Below are 19,716 nucleotides of genomic sequence, written 5' to 3' on the forward strand. Positions count from 1 at the left end.
GGTCTGAGGGTGTTGGTCTGAGGGTGTTGGTCTGAGGGTGTTGGTCTGAGGGTGTTGGTTCGATGGTGTTGGTCCGATGGTGTTGGTCTGATGGTGTTGGTCTGAGGGTGTTGGTCTGATGGTGTTGGTCTGATGGTGTTGGTCTGATGGTGTTGGTCTGATGGTGTTGGTCTGATGGTGTTGGTCTGAGGGTGTTGGTCTGAGGGTGTTGGTCTGATGGTGTTGGTTTGATGGTGTTGGTCTGAGGGTGTTGGTCTGATGGTGTTGGTCTGAGGGTGTTGGTCTGATGGTGTTGGTCTGAGGGTGTTGGTCCGATGGTGTTGGTCCGATGGTGTTGGTCTGATGGTGTTGGTCTGATGGTGTTGGTCTGATGGTGTTGGTCTGATGGTGTTGGTCTGATAGTGTTGGTCTGATGGTGTTGGTCTGAGGGTGTTGGTCCGATGGTGTTGGTCTGAGGGTGTTGGTCTGATGGTGTTGGTCTGATGGTGTTGGTCTGATGGTGTTGGTCTGAGGGTGTTGGTCTGATGGTGTTGGTCTGATGGTGTTGGTCTGAGGGTGTTGGTCTGAGGGTGTTGGTCCGATGGTGTTGGTTTGATGGTGTTGGTCTGATGGTGTTGTTAGAGGGTGTTGGTCTGATGGTGTTGGTCTGAGGGTGTTGGTTCGATGGTGTTGGTCTGATGGTGTTGGTCTGAGGGTGTTGGTCCGATGGTGTTGGTCTGATGGTGTTGGTCTGATGGTGTTGGTCTGATGGTGTTGGTTCGATGGTGTTGGTCTGATGGTGTTGGTCTGAGGGTGTTGGTCCGATGGTGTTGGTCTGATGGTGTTGGTCTGATGGTGTTGGTCTGATGGTGTTGGTCTGAGGGTGTTGGTCTGAGGGTGTTGGTCTGAGGGTGTTGGTCTGATGGTGTTGGTCCGATGGTGTTGGTCTGAGGGTGTTGGTCTGAGGGTGTTGGTCCGATGGTGTTGGTCTGATGGTGTTGGTCTGATGGTGTTGTTAGAGGGTGTTGGTCTGAGGGTGTTGGTCCGATGGTGTTGGTCTGATGGTGTTGGTCTGATGGTGTTGTTAGAGGGTGTTGGTCTGATGGTGTTGGTCTGAGGGTGTTGGTTTGATGGTGTTGGTCTGAGGGTGTTGGTTTCATGGTGTTGGTCTGATGGTGTTGTTAGAGGGTGTTGGTCTGATGGTGTTGGTCTGAGGGTGTTGGTCTGATGGTGTTGGTTCGATGGTGTTGGTCTGATGGTGTTGGTCTGATGGTGTTGGTTTGATGGTGTTGGTCTGATGGTGTTGGTCTGAGGGTGTTGGTCTGATAGTGTTGGTCTGAGGGTGTTGGTCCGATGGTGTTGGTCCGATGGTGTTGGTCTGAGGGTGTTGGTCCGATGGTGTTGGTCCGATGGTGTTGGTCTGAGGGTGTTGGTTTGAGGGTGTTGGTCCGATGGTGTTGGTCTGATGGTGTTGGTCTGAGGATGTTGGTCCGATGGTGTTGGTCCGATGGTGTTGGTCCGATGGTGTTGGTCCGATGGTGTTGGTCCGATGGTGTTGGTCTGAGGATGTTGGTCCGATGGTGTTGGTCCGATGGTGTTGGTCTGATGGTGTTGGTCTGATGGTGTTGGTCTGATGGTGTTGGTCCGATGGTGTTGGTCTGATGGTGTTGGTCTGATGGTGTTGGTCTGATGGTGTTGGTCTGATGGTGTTGGTTCGATGGTGTTGGTCTGATGGTGTTGGTCTGAGGGTGTTGGTCTGATGGTGTTGGTCTGATGGTGTTGGTCTGATGGTGTTGGTTCGATGGTGTTGGTCTGATGGTGTTGGTCTGAGGGTGTTGGTCCGAGGGTGTTGGTCCGATGGTGTTGGTCTGATGGTGTTGGTCCGATGGTGTTGGTCTGATGGTGTTGGTCTGATGGTGTTGGTCTGATGGTGTTGGTCTGATGGTGTTGGTTCGATGGTGTTGGTCTGATGGTGTTGGTCCGAGGGTGTTGGTCTGATGGTGTTGGTCTGATGGTGTTGGTCTGATGGTGTTGGTTCGATGGTGTTGGTCTGATGGTGTTGGTCTGAGGGTGTTGGTCCGAGGGTGTTGGTCCGATGGTGTTGGTCTGATGGTGTTGGTCCGATGGTGTTGGTCTGATGGTGTTGGTCTGATGGTGTTGGTCTGAGGGTGTTGGTCTGAGGGTGTTGGTCTGATGGTGTTGGTCTGATGGTGTTGGTCTGATGGTGTTGGTCTGATGGTGTTGGTCTGATGGTGTTGATGGTGTTGGTCCGATGGTGTTGGTCTGATGGTGTTGGTCTGATGTTGTTGGTCCCATGGTATTGGTCCGATGGTGTTGGTCTGATGGTGTTGGTCTGATGGTGTTGGTCTGATGGTGTTGGTCCGATGGTGTTGGTCTGAGGGTGTTGGTCTGATGGTGTTGGTCTGAGGGTGTTGGTCTGAGGGTGTTGGTCTGAGGGTGTTGGTCCGATGGTGTTGGTCCGATGGTGTTGGTCTGATAGTGTTGGTCTGATGGTGTTGGTCTGATAGTGTTGGTCTGATAGTGTTGGTCTGATGGTGTTGGTCTGATGGTGTTGGTCCGATGGTGTTGGTCTGAGGGTGTTGGTCTGATGGTGTTGGTCTGATGGTGTTGGTCTGATGGTGTTGGTCTGAGGGTGTTGTTCCGATGGTGTTGGTCCGATGGTGTTGGTCCGATAGTGTTGGTCCGATGGTGTTGGTCTGATGGTGTTGGTCTGATGGTGTTGGTCCGATGGTGTTGCTTCCGAGGGTCTTGGTTCCGAGGGGCTTGGTTCCGAGGGTGTTTGTTCCGAGGGTCTTGGTTCCGAGGGTCTTGGTTCCGAGGGTCTTGGTTCCGAGGGTCTTGGTTCCGAGGGTGTGTTGGTTCCGAGTGTCTTGGTTCCGAGGGTCTTGGTTCCGAGGGTGTTGGTTCCGAGGGTCTTGGTTCCGAGGGTCTTGGTTCCGAGGGTGTTGGTTCCGAGGGTGTGTTGGTTCAAGGGTGTTTTTTGAGGGTGTTGGTTCTAGGGTGTTGGTACATACCATTTGAGCTTTGTGCACCACAAGCAAATTAATTTATGCTTCACGGTTACAATGTAGCCAAGTTGTGTCTGTCTGCTTCACGGTTACAATGTAGCCAAGTTGTGTCTGTCTGCTTCACGGTTACAATGTAGCCAAGTTGTGTCTGTCTGCTTCACGGTTACAATGTAGCCAAGTTGTGTCTGTCTGCTTCACGGTTACAATGTAGCCAAGTTGTGTCTGTCTGCTTCACGGTTACAATGTAGCCAAGTTGTGTCTGTCTGCTTCACGGTTACAATGTAACCAAGTTGTGTCTGTCTGCTTCACGGTTACAATGTAACCAAGTTGTGTCTGTCTGCTTCACGGTTACAATGTAACCAAGTTGTGTCTGTCTGCTTCACGGTTACAATGTAACCAAGTTGTGTCTGTATGCTTCACTGTTACAATTTTGCCAAGCATTGTCTGTATGCCTTGTACACCAAATGAAAAAGCACAGGATATTTGTGTCTTGATAAAAACAGCTCTGCTTGCAGGCCCGACTCCACGAGGGGGAAAAATGGGGGCGAAGCCACATCAGTTTAAGTTGTGTGTCCCTTTATAAAAATGTGAAAATGCTTAAGTGACAGGTTGGCGCGTAATCTAAATCTCCACTGCGCTGTATCGGCACCATGGACAGAGCCCATCGGGACTGTGGGTAGGTTTTCATGTAGGGGGGCTATGGAAAGCCACTGGGTGGTTCGGTATGACACCTTTGGGTTTTAATAAAAAATGCGACGGGGGAAACACTGCTCTTTTGATGTTACTTTAAGTGAAGAACGTGGTACGCTAAGTGAAGAACGTGGTAGTCTAGGTGAATAACGTGGTAGGCTAAGTGAAGAACGTGGTAGGCTAAGTGAAGAACGTGGTAGGCTAAGTGAAGAACGTGGTAGGCTAAGTGAAGAACGTGGTAGTCTAGGTGAATAACGTGGTAGTCTAGGTGAATAACGTGGTAGTCTAGGTGAAGAACGTGGTAGTCTAGGTGAATAACGTGGTAGGCTAAGTGAAGAACGTGGTAGGCTAAGTGAAGAACGTGGTAGGCTAAGTGAAGAACGTGGTAGGCTAAGTGAAGAACGTGGTAGGCTAAGTGAAGAACGTGGTAGTCTAGGTGAATAACGTGGTAGGCTAAGTGAAGAACGTGGTAGTCTAGGTGAATAACGTGGTAGGCTAAGTGAAGAACGTGGTAGGCTAAGTGAATAACGTGGTAGGCTAAGTGAAGAACGTGGTAGGCTAAGTGAATAACGTGGTAGTCTAGGTGAATAACGTGGTAGGCTAAGTGAATAACGTGGTAGACTAAGTGAATAACGATGGTACGCTACGTGAATAACGTGGTAGGCTAAGTGAAGAACGTGGTAGGCTAAGTGAATAACGTGGTAGGCTAAGTGAATAACGTGGTAGGCTAAGTGAATAACGTGGTAGGCTAAGTGAATAACGTGGTAGTCTAGGTGAATAACGTGGTAGGCTAAGTGAATAACGTGGTAGGCTAAGTGAATAACGTGGTAGGCTACGTGAATAACGTGGTAGGCTACGTGAATAACGTGGTAGGCTAAGTGAAGAACGTGGTAGGCTAAGTGAATAACGTGGTAGGCTAAGTGAATAACGTGGTAGGCTAAGTGAATAACGTGGTAGGCTAAGTGAATAACGTGGTAGGTAAAAGTTTACAGTAGAAGCTGCTTCACTCAACTCTGCCTCACGCCCCACCACTACAGAGTTTAGTTAGCTTCTTAGCTAGCTTTAAAACATATCAGTGTTACTAGCCTATTTATCTCTCAAACCAACTAATCTGCCACTATGGATGTTAGAAATCAAACCACAGAGGCCGCCACCAAGCCCAGCAGGGCTTGGTGACGCTGCCGAGCTCCAGCTAGCTCCGCTTGAAGAGCATATTAAATATTAAAGGAAAGCCCGTGACATCATTTCAGCACAAACCTAGGGTATGGAATGGCAAAATGACTTCCTTAGCCAGCCTAGGTTTTCAACGGCCTTTCTTTAGTGTGTAGAGCGCTGTCCATGGTGCTGATAGAGCGCTGTCCATGGTGCTGATAGAGCGCTGTCCATGGTGCTGATAGAGCGCTGTCCATGGTGCTGATAGAGCGCTGGCCATGGTGCTGATAGAGCGCTGTCCATGGTGCTGATAGAGCGCTGTCCATGGTGCTGATAGAGCGCTGTCCATGGTGCTGATAGAGCGCTGTCCATGGTGCTGATAGAGCGCTGTCCATGGTGCTGATAGAGTGCTGATGGCGATTTCACAATAACCTGTCCCTTCTTGGTCAAAAGCACTCAACGGTCTCTGCATTTCAACTTTCATGTCAATTGTGGTACAGCGTGACATAAGCAGAATTCAATATAATTCCAATACAGGAACCTAATGATACCGAGTCAGTTGTACAACTTAATGCCTTCAACTGAAATGTGTCTTCCGCACTTAACCCAAGCCTTCTGATTCGCGACCTGTATGCTCACGTTGCCTCGCCCTCACTACATATTCGTCGCCAAACCCACTGGCTCCAGGTCATCTATAAGTCTTTGCTAGGTAAAGCCCCGCCTTATCTCAGCTCACTGGTCACCATTGCAACACCCACTCGTAACACGTGCTCCAGCAGGTATATTTCACTGGTCATCCCCAAAGCCAACACTTCCTTTGGCCGCCTTTCCTTCCAGTTCTCTGCTGCCAATGACTGGAACGAACTGCAACAATCTCTGAAGCTGGAGTCTTATACCTCCCTCTCTAACTTTAAGCATCAGCTGTCAGAGCAGTTTACCGATCACTGTACATGCACACAGCCAATCTCTAAATAGCACACCCAACTTCCTCATCCCCATATTGTTATTTATCTTCTTGCCCTTTTGCCCCCCAGTATCTCTACTTGCACATCATCATCTGCACATGTATCACTCCAGTGTTAATGCTAAATTGTAATTATTTCACCTCCATGGCCTGTTTATTGCCTTAGCTCCCTAATGTTACTACATTTGCACACACTGTACACACATTTTTCTATTGTGTTATTGACTGTATGTTTGTTTATGTGTAACTCTGTGTATTTGTCGCACTACTTTGCTTTATCTTGGCCAGGTCGCAGTTGTAAAAGAGAACTTGTTCTCAACTGGCCTACCTGGTTAAATAAAGGTGAAATAAAAATAAAATAAATAAAACTATGTTACATCATAGAGGGAGACTACATTCTATTCCCTGGGTATAGCATCATATCACTATGTTACATCATAGAGGGAGACTACATTCTATTCCCTGGGTATAGCTACATATCACTATGTTACATCGTAGAGGGAGACTACATTCTATTCCCTGGGTATAGCTACATATCACTATGTTACATCATAGAGGGAGACTACATTCTATTCCCTGGGTATAGCTACATATCGCTATGTTACATCATAGAGGGAGACTACATTCTATTCCCTGGGTATAGCATCATAGAGGGAGACTACATTCTATTCCCTGGGTATAGCATCATAGAGGGAGACTACATTCTATTCCCTGGGTATAGCATCATAGAGGGAGACTACATTCTATTCCCTGGGTATAGCATCATAGAGGGAGACTACATTCTATTCCCTGGGTATAGCTACATATCATTATGTTACATCATAGAGGGAGACTACATTCTATTCCCTGGGTATAGCTACATATCACTATGTTACATCATAGAGGGAGACTACATTCTATTCCCTGGGTATAGCTACATATCACTATGTTACATCATAGAGGGAGACTACATTCTATTCCCTGGGTATAGTTACATATCGCTATGTTACATTATAGAGAGAGACTACATTCTATTCCCTGGGTATAGCTACATATCGCTATGTTACATCATAGAGGGAGACTACATTCTATTCCCTGGGTATAGCTACATATCGCTATGTTACATCATAGAGGGAGACTACATTCTATTCCCTGGATATAGCATCATAGAGGGAGACTACATTCTATTCCCTGGGTATAGCATCATAGAGGGAGACTACATTCTATTCCCTGGGTATAGCATCATAGAGGGAGACTACATTCTATTCCCTGGGTATAGCATCATAGAGGGAGACAACATTCTATTCCCTGGGTATAGCATCATAGAGGGAGACTACATTCTATTCCCTGGGTATAGCTACATATCGCTATGTTACATCATAGAGGGAGACTACATTCTATTCCCTGGGTATAGCTACATATCGCTATGTTACATCATAGAGGGAGACTACATTCTATTCCCTGGGTATAGCTACATATCGCTATGTTACATCATAGAGGGAGACTACATTCTATTCCCTGGGTATAGCTACATATCGCTATGTTACATCATAGAGGGAGACTACATTCTATTCCCTGGGTATAGCTACATATCACTATGTTACATCATAGAGGGAGACTACATTCTATTCCCTGGGTATAGCTACATATCGCTATGTTACATCATAGAGGGAGACTACATTCTATTCCCTGGGTATAGCTACATATCGCTATGTTACATCATAGAGGGAGACTACATTCTATTCCCTGGGTATAGCTACATATCACTATGTTACATCATAGAGGGAGACTACATTCTATTCCCTGGGTATAGCTACATATCACTATGTTACATTATAGAGGGAGACTACATTCTATTCCCTGGGTATAGCATCATATCACTATGTTACATCATAGAGGGAGACTACATTCTATTCCCTGGGTATAGCTACATATCGCTATGTTACATCATAGAGGGAGACTACATTCTATTCCCTGGGTATAGCTACATATCGCTATGTTACATCATAGAGGGAGACTACATTCTATTCCCTGGGTATAGCTACATATCGCTATGTTACATCATAGAGGGAGACTACATTCTATTCCCTGGGTATAGCTACATATCGCTATGTTACATCATAGAGGGAGACTACATTCTATTCCCTGGGTATAGCTACATATCGCTATGTTACATCATAGAGGGAGACTACATTCTATTCCCTGGGTATAGCTACATATCGCTATGTTACATCATAGAGGGAGACTACATTCTATTTCCTGGGTATAGCTACATATCGCTATGTTACATCATAGAGGGAGACTACATTCTATTCCCTGGGTATAGCTACATATCGCTATGTTACATCATAGAGGGAGACTACATTCTATTCCCTGGGTATAGCTACATGTCGCTATGTTACATCATAGAGGGAGACTACATTCTATTCCCTGGGTATAGCTACATATCGCTATGTTACATCATAGAGGGAGACTACATTCTATTCCCTGGGTATAGCTACATATCGCTATGTTACATCATAGAGGGAGACTACATTCTATTCCCTGGGTATAGCTACATATCGCTATGTTACATCATAGAGGGAGACTACATTCTATTCCCTGGGTATAGCTACATATCGCTATGTTACATCATAGAGGGAGACTACATTCTATTCCCTGGGTATAGCTACATATCACTATGTTACATCATAGAGGGAGACTACATTCTATTCCCTGGGTATAGCTACATATCACTATGTTACATTATAGAGGGAGACTACATTCTATTCCCTGGGTATAGCATCATATCACTATGTTACATCATAGAGGGAGACTACATTCTATTCCCTGGGTATAGCTACATATCGCTATGTTACATCATAGAGGGAGACTACATTCTATTCCCTGGGTATAGCTACATATCGCTATGTTACATCATAGAGGGAGACTACATTCTATTCCCTGGGTATAGCTACATATCGCTATGTTACATCATAGAGGGAGACTACATTCTATTCCCTGGGTATAGCTACATATCGCTATGTTACATCATAGAGGGAGACTACATTCTATTCCCTGGGTATAGCTACATATCGCTATGTTACATCATAGAGGGAGACTACATTCTATTCCCTGGGTATAGCTACATATCGCTATGTTACATCATAGAGGGAGACTACATTCTATTTCCTGGGTATAGCTACATATCGCTATGTTACATCATAGAGGGAGACTACATTCTATTCCCTGGGTATAGCTACATATCGCTATGTTACATCATAGAGGGAGACTACATTCTATTCCCTGGGTATAGCTACATATCGCTATGTTACATCATAGAGGGAGACTACATTCTATTCCCTGGGTATAGCTACATATCGCTATGTTACATCATAGAGGGAGACTACATTCTATTCCCTGGGTATAGCTACATGTCGCTATGTTACATCATAGAGGGAGACTACATTCTATTCCCTGGGTATAGCTACATATCACTATGTTACATTATAGAGGGAGACTACATTCTATTCCCTGGGTATGGCTACATATCACTATGTTACATCATAGAGGGAGACTACATTCTATTCCCTGGGTATAGCATCATATCACTAAGTTACATCATAGAGGGAGACTACATTCTATTCCCTGGGTATAGCTACATATCGCTATGTTACATCATAGAGGGAGACTACATTCTATTCCCTGGGTATAGCTACATATCACTATGTTACATCATAGAGAGAGACTACATTCTATTCCCTGGGTATAGCTACATATCGCTATGTTAGATCATAGAGGGAGACTACATTCTATTCCCTGGGTATAGCATCATAGAGGGAGTCTACATTCTATTCCCTGGGTATAGCATCATAGAGGGAGACTACATTCTATTCCCTGGGTATAGCATCATAGAGGGAGACTACATTCTATTCCCTGGGTATAGCATCATAGAGGGAGACTACATTCTATTCCCTGGGTATAGCTACATATCACTATGTTACATCATAGAGGGAGCCTACATTCTATTCCCTGGGTATAGCTACATATCACTATGTTACATCATAGAGGGAGACTACGTTCTATTCCCTGGGTATAGCTACATATCACTATGTTACATCATAGAGGGAGACTACATTCTATTCCCTGGGTATAGCTACATATCGCTATATTACATTATAGAGAGAGACTACATTCTATTCCCTGGGTATAGCTACATATCGCTATGTTACATCATAGAGGGAGACTACATTCTATTCCCTGGGTATAGCTACATATCGCTATGTTACATCATAGAGGGAGACTACATTCTATTCCCTGGATATAGCATCATAGAGGGAGACTACATTCTATTCCCTGGGTATAGCATCATAGAGGGAGACTACATTCTATTCCCTGGGTATAGCATCATAGAGGGAGACTACATTCTATTCCCTGGGTATAGCTACATATCGCTATGTTACATCATAGAGGGAGACTACATTCTATTCCCTGGGTATAGCTACATATCGCTATGTTACATCATAGAGGGAGACTACATTCTATTCCCTGGGTATAGCTACATATCGCTATGTTACATTATAGAGAGAGACTACATTCTATTCCCTGGGTATAGCTACATATCGCTATGTTACATCATAGAGGGAGACTACATTCTATTCCCTGGGTATAGCTACATATCGCTATGTTACATCATAGAGGGAGACTACATTCTATTCCCTGGATATAGCATCATAGAGGGAGACTACATTCTATTCCCTGGGTATAGCATCATAGAGGGAGACTACATTCTATTCCCTGGGTATAGCATCATAGAGGGAGATTACATTCTATTCCCTGGGTATAGCATCATAGAGGGAGACTACATTCTATTCCCTGGGTATAGCTACATATCGCTATGTTACATCATAGAGGGAGACTACATTCTATTCCCTGGGTATAGCTACATATCGCTATGTTACATCATAGAGGGAGACTACATTCTATTCCCTGGGTATAGCGACATATCACTATGGTACATCATAGAGGGAGACTACATTCTATTCCCTGGGTATAGCTACATATCACTATGTTACATCATAGAGGGAGACTATATTCTATTCCCTGGGTATAGCTACATATCACTATGTTACATCGTAGAGGGAGACTACATTCTATTCCCTGGGTATAGCTACATATCGCTATGTTACATCATAGAGGGAGACTACATTCTATTCCCTGGGTATAGCTGCATATCGCTATGTTACATCATAGAGAGAGTCTACATTCTATTCCCTGGGTATAGCTACATATCGCTATGTTACATCATAGAGGGAGACTACATTCTATTCCCTGGGTATAGCTACATATGGCTATGTTACATCATAGAGGGAGACTACATTCTATTCCCTGGTTATAGCTACATATCGCTATGTTACATCATAGAGGGAGACTACATTCTATTCCCTGGGTATAGCTACATATCGCTATGTTACATCATAGAGGGAGACTACATTCTATTCCCTGGGTATAGCTACATATCGCTATGTTACATCATAGAGGGAGACTACATTCTATTCCCTGGGTATAGCTACATATCACTATGTTACATCATAGAGGGAGACTACATTCTATTCCCTGGGTATAGCTACATATCGCTATGTTACATCATAGAGGGAGACTACATTCTATTCCCTGGATATAGCATCATAGAGGGAGACTACATTCTATTCCCTGGGTATAGCATCATAGAGGGAGACTACATTCTATTCCCTGGGTATAGCATCATAGAGGGAGATTACATTCTATTCCCTGGGTATAGCATCATAGAGGGAGACTACATTCTATTCCCTGGGTATAGCTACATATCGCTATGTTACATCATAGAGGGAGACTACATTCTATTCCCTGGGTATAGCTACATATCGCTATGTTACATCATAGAGGGAGACTACATTCTATTCCCTGGGTATAGCGACATATCACTATGGTACATCATAGAGGGAGACTACATTCTATTCCCTGGGTATAGCTACATATCACTATGTTACATCATAGAGGGAGACTATATTCTATTCCCTGGGTATAGCTACATATCACTATGTTACATCGTAGAGGGAGACTACATTCTATTCCCTGGGTATAGCTACATATCGCTATGTTACATCATAGAGGGAGACTACATTCTATTCCCTGGGTATAGCTGCATATCGCTATGTTACATCATAGAGAGAGTCTACATTCTATTCCCTGGGTATAGCTACATATCGCTATGTTACATCATAGAGGGAGACTACATTCTATTCCCTGGGTATAGCTACATATGGCTATGTTACATCATAGAGGGAGACTACATTCTATTCCCTGGTTATAGCTACATATCGCTATGTTACATCATAGAGGGAGACTACATTCTATTCCCTGGGTATAGCTACATATCGCTATGTTACATCATAGAGGGAGACTACATTCTATTCCCTGGGTATAGCTACATATCGCTATGTTACATCATAGAGGGAGACTACATTCTATTCCCTGGGTATAGCTACATATCACTATGTTACATCATAGAGGGAGACTACATTCTATTCCCTGGGTATAGCTACATATCGCTATGTTACATCATAGAGGGAGACTACATTCTATTCCCTGGGTATAGCTACATATCACTATGTTACATCATAGAGGGAGACTACATTCTATTCCCTGGGTATAGCTACATATCGCTATGTTACATCATAGAGGGAGACTACATTCTATTCCCTGGGTATAGCGACATATCACTATGGTACATCATAGAGGGAGACTACATTCTATTCCCTGGGTATAGCTACATATCACTATGTTACATCATAGAGGGAGACTATATTCTATTCCCTGGGTATAGCTACATATCACTATGTTACATCGTAGAGGGAGACTAGATTCTATTCCCTGTGTATAGCTAAATATCGCTATGTTACATCATAGAGGGAGACTACATTCTATTCCCTGGGTATAGCTGCATATCGCTATGTTACATCATAGAGAGAGTCTACATTCTATTCCCTGGGTATAGCTACATATCGCTATGTTACATCATAGAGGGAGACTACATTCTATTCCCTGGGTATAGCTACATATCGCTATGTTACATCATAGAGGGAGACTACATTCTATTCCCTGGGTATAAATACATATCGCTATGTTACATCATAGAGGGAGACTACATTCTATTCCCTGGGTATAGCTACATATCGCTATGTTACATCATAGAGGGAGACTACATTCTATTCCCTGGGTATAGCTACATATCGCTATGTTACATCATAGAGGGAGACTACATTCTATTCCCTGGGTATAGCTACATATCACTATGTTACATCATAGAGGGAGAGTACATTCTATTCCCTGGGTATAGCTACATATCGCTATGTTACATCATAGAGGGAGACTACATTCTATTCCCTGGGTATAGCTACATATCACTATGTTACATCATAGAGGGAGACTACATTCTATTCCCTGGGTATAGCTACATATCACTATGTTACATTATAGAGGGAGACTACATTCTATTCCCTGGGTATAGCATCATATCACTATGTTACATCATAGAGGGAGACTACATTCTATTCCCTGGGTATAGCTACATATCGCTATGTTACATCATAGAGGGAGACTACATTCTATTCCCTGGGTATAGCTACATATCACTATGTTACATCATAGAGGGAGACTACATTCTATTCCCTGGGTATAGCTACATATCGCTATGTTACATCATAGAGGGAGACTACATTCTATTCCCTGGGTATAGCTACATATCGCTATGTTACATCATAGAGGGAGACTACATTCTATTCCCTGGGTATAGCTACATATCGCTATGTTACATCATAGAGGGAGACTACATTCTATTCCCTGGGTATAGCTACATATCGCTATGTTACATCATAGAGGGAGACTACATTCTATTTCCTGGGTATAGCTACATATCGCTATGTTACATCATAGAGGGAGACTACATTCTATTCCCTGGGTATAGCTACATATCGCTATGTTACATCATAGAGGGAGACTACATTCTATTCCCTGGGTATAGCTACATATCGCTATGTTACATCATAGAGGGAGACTACATTCTATTCCCTGGGTATAGCTACATGTCGCTATGTTACATCATAGAGGGAGACTACATTCTATTCCCTGGGTATAGCTACATATCACTATGTTACATCATAGAGGGAGACTACATTCTATTCCCTGGGTATAGCTACATATCACTATGTTACATTATAGAGGGAGACTACATTCTATTCCCTGGGTATAGCATCATATCACTATGTTACATCATAGAGGGAGACTACATTCTATTCCCTGGGTATAGCTACATATCGCTATGTTACATCATAGAGGGAGACTACATTCTATTCCCTGGGTATAGCTACATATCACTATGTTACATCATAGAGGGAGACTACATTCTATTCCCTGGGTATAGCTACATATCGCTATGTTAGATCATAGAGGGAGACTACATTCTATTCCCTGGGTATAGCTACATATCGCTATGTTACATCATAGAGGGAGACTACATTCTATTCCCTGGGTATAGCTACATATCGCTATGTTACATCATAGAGGGAGACTACATTCTATTCCCTGGGTATAGCTACATATCGCTATGTTACATCATAGAGGGAGACTACATTCTATTCCCTGGGTATAGCTACATATCACTATGTTACATCATAGAAATAGATAGTCTACATTATATTCTGGATGTCTTGAACTGGACGACAAGGGTCTTTATCCGGGGCTATCTTTACATTTTGTTATTCTAGAGAATACAGATATTATATGTTCTGAATGCAGATGTATTTTATACATACACTACATGCCCAAAAGTATGTGGACACCTGCTTGCCCAACATCTCATTCCAAACATATGGGCATTAATACGGAGTTGGTCCCCCCTTTGCTGCTATAACAGCCTCCACTCTTCTGGGAAGGCTTTCCACTAGATGTCGGAACATTACTGGGTGGACTTGCTTCCATTCAGCCACAAGAACATTAGTGAGGTCGGACACTGATGTTGGGCGATTAGCCCTGGCTCTCAGTCGGCGTTCCAATTCTTCCCACAAGTGGTCGATGGGGTAGAGGTCAGGGCTCTGTGCATACCAGTCAAGTTCTTCCACACCGATCTCGACAAACCGTTCCTGTGTGGACCTCACTTTGTGCACGGGGGCATTGTCATGCTGAAACTGGAAAGGGCCTTCCCCAAACTGTTTCCACAAAGTTGGAAGCACAGAATCATCTAGAATGTATTTGTATGCTGTAGCATTAAGATTTCCCTTCACTGGAACTAAGGGACCCAAACCATGAAACCCAGTCCCAGACCATCCGCCAAACCCAGATTCGTCCATCAGACTGCCAGATGGTGAGGAGTGATTCATCACTCCAGAGAACATGTTTCCACTGCTCAAGAGTCCAATGGTGACTTACTTAGAATTCAATACATATTAAATAAAAAAATGACTTATTCGTGCCTTTGAATTAATTTTAAGAGGTTTTTAGGCCAAATAACTCAATCAAAATGTAAAGCTTCTTGAATGTGGGAATATGCCAGGCTTATTGGGCCAAAATCAATGATGGCCTATTGTATAGATAATAGAACGGAATAAACGAAACGTTTATGAGATCTGATTTGTAGTTTAGAAATACTTTGCTACAATGACACACTTAGTTATCTACCCACTGTCACGTTCTGACCCTAGTTCTTTTGTTATTTCTTTGTTTTAGTATGGTCAGGGTGTGAGTTGGGTGGGTTATCTATGTTCGTTTTTCTATGTTGTTTTTTCGTTTGGCCTGGTATGATTCTCAATCAGAGGCAGGTGTCGTTAGTTGTCTCTGATTGAGAATCATACTTAGGTAGCCTTTTTCCACCTGGGTTTCGTGGGTGGGTTATTTCCTGTTTAGTGTTTTGGTGTTTCACCTCTCAGGGCTGTTCGTTTGTCGGTTTATTGTGTCAGTGTTCAGTTTTATAATTAAAACATTATGGACACTTAGCAGGCTGCATCTTGGTCCTCTTCTTCTCCTCCAGACGACGAACGCTACACCCACCTCGTTCCTTTCTTTTAGCATGTGCACGTAGTAAGGACAGCATCATGCTTTTGGGATAAGTGTGTTTTCAGATTCCATAATATTATTATTATATAATATTCCATAATGGTTCTTTAGTTGTGGACACTACATCACAGCACTCCCTCTCTTGGTCCTCATCTTTGTAAGTCACCTTTTGATAAAGCACCTGTGTGTTTTATCAGTTTCTTTATGACAATATTTAGTGAACTCCATGACAGTAGCTAAAGCAAGGGGCTCTAGTAGCACACAAGTAGACTACAGATGCATGCTGGGCCGGGCATGGCGTGAGCTTGTGAAGTGAGCACCACTGAAGTGAATTTGGAGCCGGGCGAGAAGGCTGGAGATCCAGCATTTTATTTTTGAATCTGGCTCCTGCTCCACTCACAGACTCTGTAGCTTTTCTGAGGTCTGGATTGGATGCATGTAAAAACGGTCCCAGTAGAGAGAATATCCTCGCTCTGTATATGAAACTAAAGACATGCCTATCCGGAGTCAACTCCTTAATACAATGTCAGTATATCTTGTTCTCCCAGTAACCTACTACTTTTCGTGGTTGTCCATGGAACATTGCGTATCGGAAACTTGTTTCTGAAGAAACCAGTGTTTCTTCAGTGGTTAGCTGGGTGGGGTCATTTGGTGCACAGAAGTATATTGTGACATATAACAACCTGTTGTTGAACTCATGAGAGAGTTGCATGATTTTCTATGTTTGAAGTGGGACTATATGCCTATTTATTCGGCAAGACCGCTGTGTATGCCTGCATCTCACTGTAGTAGGCTGCCATCTCACTGTAGTAGGCTGCCATCTCACTGTAGTAGGCTGCCATCTCACTGCAGTAGGCTGCCATCTCACTGTAGTAGGCTGCCATCTCACTGTAGTAGGCTGCATCTCACTGTAGTAGGCTGCCATCTCACTGTAGTAGGCTGCCATCTCACTGTAGTAGGCTGCCATCTCACTGTAGTAGGCTGCCATCTCACTGTTGTAGGCTGCATCTCACTGTAGTAGCCTGCCATCTCACTGTAGTAGGCTGCATCTCACTGTAGTAGGCTGCCATCTCACTGTAGTAGGCTGCCATCTCACTGTAGTCGGCTGCGTCTCACTGTAGCAGGCTGCGTCTCACTGTAGCAGGCTGCGTCTCACTGTAGCAGGCTGCGTCTCACTGTAGTAGGCTGCCATCTCACTGTAGCAGGCTGCCATCTCACTGTAGTAGGCTGCCATCTCACTGTAGCAGGCTGCATCTCACTGCAGTAGGCTGCCATCTCACTGCAGTAGGCTGCCATCTCACTGTAGTAGGCTGCCATCTCACTGTAGTAGGCTGCCATCTCACTGTAGTAGGCTGCCATCTCACTGTAGTAGGCTGCCATCTCACTGTAGTAGGCTGCCATCTCACTGTAGTAGGCTGCCATCTCACTGTAGTAGGCTGCCATCTCACTGTAGTAGCCTGCCATCTCACTGTAGTAGGCTGCCATCTCACTGTAGTAGGCTGCCATCTCACTGTAGTAGGCTGCCATCTCACTGTAGTAGGCTGCCATCTCACTGTAGTAGGCTGCATCTCACTGTAGTAGGCTGCATCTCACTGTAGTAGGCTGCCATCTCACTGTTGTAGGCTGCCATCTCACTGTAGTAGGCTGCCATCTCACTGTAGTAGGCTGCCATCTCACTGTAGTAGGCTGCCATCTCACTGTAGTAGGCTGCCATCTCACTGTAGTAGGCTGCATCTCACTGTAGTAGGCTGCCATCTCACTGTTGTAGGCTGCCATCTCACTGTAGTAGGCTGCCATCTCACTGTTGTAGGCTGCATCTCAGTTTCACACTGTTACAGTATCTAGAGTTTACAAAATGGTACAATAGAGATATAAATAATCATACACAACAAAGAATGACATCTGCCCTCATTATCAAATTGATGGTGGGGTACTGTGGAGACTGGTAAACCGTAGGCTGCCATCTCACTGTAGTAGGCAGCATCTCACTGTAGTAGGCAGCATCTCACTGTAGTAGGAGCCATCTCACTGTAGTAGGGAGCCATCTCACTGTAGTAGGGAAAGAGCTGAAAAGCTCCATAGCGGAGATTTGAGTATCTGTCCATAGGACCACTTTAAGCCGTACACTCCACGGAGCTGGGCTTTACGGAAGAGTGGCCAGAAAAAAGCCATTGCTTAAAGAAAAAAATGAGCAAACACGTTTGGTGTTCGCCAAAATGGCATGTGGGAGACTCCCCAAACATATGGAAGAAGGTACTCTGGTCAGATGAGACTAAAATTGAGCTTTTTTGCCATCAAGGAAACGCTATGTCTGGTGCAAACCAAACCCCTCTCATCACCCCGAGAACACCATCCCCACAGTGAAACATGGTGGTGGCAGCATCATGCTGTGGGGATGTTTTTCATTGGCAGGGACTGGGAAACTGGTCAGAATTGAAGGAATGATGGATGGCGCTAAATACAGGGAAACTCTTCAGGGTAACCTGTTTCAGTATTCCAGAGATTTGAGACTGGGACGGTGGTTCAGCCTTCCAGCAGGACAATGACCCTAAGCGTATTGCTAAAGCAACATGTGAGTGGTTTAAGGGGAAACATTTAAATCAAATCATCAAATAAATTCTGCCCTTGAACAAGGCAGTGAAATCAAATCAAATGTATTTATATAGCCCTTCGTACATCAGCTGATATCTCAAAGTGCTGTACAGAAGCCCAGCCTAAAACCCCAAACAGCAAGCAATGCAGGTGTAGAAGCACGGTGGCTAGGAAAAACTCCCTAGAAGGGCCAAAACCTAGGAAGAAACCTAGAGAGGAACCAGGTTATGAGGGGTAGCCAGTCCTCTTCTGGCTGTGCCGGGTAGACCTTTAGATGGGCCTTTGCAATACACAGCTAAGGTGTTACCTTAGCATATAACCGACGAAACAATCGTTGCCTCAAGGCAAACAAAATAATAAAATCTGAACCCATCTAAAGGCCTTGTCAGTCTGAACCCATCTAAAGGCCTTGTCAGTCTGAACCCATCTAAAGGTCTTGTCAGTCTGAACCCATCTAAAGGTCTTGTCAGTCTGAACCCATCTGAACCCATCTAAAGGCCTTGTCAGTCTGAACCCATCTAAAGGTCTTGTCAGTCTGAACCCATCTGAACCCATCTAAAGGCCTTGTCAGTCTGAACCCATCTGAAGGCCTTGTCAGTCTGAACCCATCTAAAGGCCTTGTCAGTCTGAACCCATCTAAAGGCCTTGTCAGTCTGAACCCATCTAAAGGCCTTGTCAGTCTGAACCCATCTAAAGGCCTTGTCAGTCTGAATCCATCTGAACCCATCTAAAGGTCTTGTCAGTCTGAACCCATCTAAAGGCCTTGTCAGTCTGAACCCATCTAAAGGCCTTTTCAGTCTAAATCCATCTAAAGGTCTTGTCAGTCTGAACCCATCTAAAGGCCTTGTCAGTCTGAACTCATCTAAAGGCCTTGTCAGTCTGAACCCATCTAAAGGCCTTGTCAGTCTGAACCCATCTAAAGGCCTTGTCAGTCTGAACCCCTCAAGGCCTTGTCAGTCTGAACCCCTCAAGGTCTTGTCAGTCTGAACCCATCTGAACCCATCTAAAGGCCTTGTCAGTCTGAACCCATCTGAACCCATCTAAAGGCCTTGTCAGTCTGAACCCATCTGAACCCATCTAAAGGCCTTGTCAGTCTGAAACCATCTAAAGGCCTTGTCAGTCTGAATCCATCTAAACCCATCTAAAGGCCTTGTCAGTCTGAACCCATCTAAAGGCCTTGTCAGTCTGAACCCATCTAAGGCCTTGTCAGTCTGAACCCATCTAAAGGCCTTGTCAGTCGGAACCCATCTGAACCCATCTAAA

The 19,716-nt window shown here is 44.4% G+C and overlaps 1 long non-coding RNA gene across 1 annotated transcript in view; it reads right to left on the minus strand.

Annotated features, from left to right (window-relative positions):
- Positions 1 to 18,678, minus strand: part of LOC129843045 (uncharacterized) — a 78,537-nt gene extending 59,859 nt beyond the window's left edge. Inside the window, exon 1 of the long non-coding RNA XR_008757783.1 lies at positions 18,632 to 18,678. This is a non-coding gene — a long non-coding RNA (uncharacterized LOC129843045). The remainder of the gene's footprint in view (positions 1 to 18,631) is intronic.
- Between the last annotated feature and the right edge of the window lie 1,038 nt (positions 18,679 to 19,716).

The sequence above is a fragment of the Salvelinus fontinalis genome, unplaced genomic scaffold, assembly GCF_029448725.1.
Source record: "Salvelinus fontinalis isolate EN_2023a unplaced genomic scaffold, ASM2944872v1 scaffold_0094, whole genome shotgun sequence".
NCBI classification, from domain to species: Eukaryota; Metazoa; Chordata; class Actinopteri; order Salmoniformes; family Salmonidae; genus Salvelinus; species Salvelinus fontinalis.